Source organism: Pongo pygmaeus, chromosome 4 (genome assembly GCF_028885625.2).
Source record: "Pongo pygmaeus isolate AG05252 chromosome 4, NHGRI_mPonPyg2-v2.0_pri, whole genome shotgun sequence".
NCBI lineage: Eukaryota > Metazoa > Chordata > Mammalia > Primates > Hominidae > Pongo > Pongo pygmaeus.
In genome coordinates, this window is record NC_072377.2 from 87457783 (window position 1) to 87459044 (window position 1262).

Below are 1262 nucleotides of genomic sequence, written 5' to 3' on the forward strand. Positions count from 1 at the left end.
AAGGAAAGAATTTGATGGTTCATTTTAAACTATTATGTGAATTCTTAGCCTAAAGACTATTACAGTTCTATAATGTGAAGCAATGTCTAATAGATAACCATTATGAAATAACCTGATTACATTTTAAAAGGTGAGCAGTGACTATTTTATAAATGTTTCCTAAGAAACTCGATTCAGTTCTTCTAGTTTTCCATATAGCTAACCCTTTTATTTATTTATTTATTTATTGTTTTTTTAATGTTTTTTTCTTTTTTTTATTATTATTATTATTATTATTATACTTTAGGCTCTATGGTACATGTGCGCAACGTGCAGGTAAGTTACATATGTATACATGTGCCATGCTGGTGCGCTGCACCCACCAACTCGTCATCTAGCATTAGGTATATCTCCCAAAGAATTAACAGTCTTTATTGGGCTCAGACCAGAAGCCCCTGGGTCTTGAGGACCACTGTGTATTTGTCAGTTTTCTTCTCCACGTTCTTCTCGGCCTGTTTCTGTAGCCTCATGAGCTGTTCCTTCTTCCGGTAGTGGATCTCGGCTTTCTCTTTCGTCTTCTCCTCCAGGGTGGCTGTCACTGCCTGGTACTTCCAGCCAACCTCGTGAGCCAGGCGCCCCAGATAGGCAAACTTTCTTGTAGGCTTCAGACGCACGACCTTGAGGGCAGCAAGAACCACCATCCGCTTTTTCTTGTCCTAGGGCGGTGGGATGCCGTCAGACACCTTGAGGTGGTCCAGAGCAGCCTGGCCTCACTTGGTCTTGTGGCGCAGCATGCCTTGCACAGTCCGCCAGAAGATGCGGCTGGGGGCCCGGAAGTGGCGGGGGCCCGGAAGTGGCAGGGGCCTCGGGAAGGGTTGGTGTTCATCCGCTTGTGGAGGAAAGCCAGATACTTCAACTTGTTTCTGTAGAAACTGCCAGAAATGTTGATGCCTTCGCAGCTTACGACCAACGCCTTCCGGCCCAGCAGTACCTGTTTAGCCACGATGGCCGCCGGGCGGCCCAGGAGATGGCCTCAACCATCAAGCACCAGGACCTGCACCTCTGCCATCTTCGGCAGCCGCTTGGGAAAGTCATTTTGTAATTTCTTAAGGTGAAAGCTTGGTTATTTAGTTATTTATTTATTTATTTTTGAGACGGAGTCTCCCTGTCACCCAAGCTGGAGTGCAGTGACGTGATCTCGGCTCACTGCAGACCCCGCCCCCTGGGTTCACGCCGTTCAGCCTCCCGAGTAGCTGGGACTACAGGCGCCCGCCACGTCGCCC

General features: G+C 47.9%; 1 pseudogene; it reads right to left on the reverse strand.

Annotated features, from left to right (window-relative positions):
- Positions 1-360: 360 nt before the first annotated feature.
- LOC129037006 (large ribosomal subunit protein uL13-like) lies at positions 361-1048 on the reverse strand (annotated as a pseudogene).
- Positions 1049-1262: the final 214 nt, after the last annotated feature.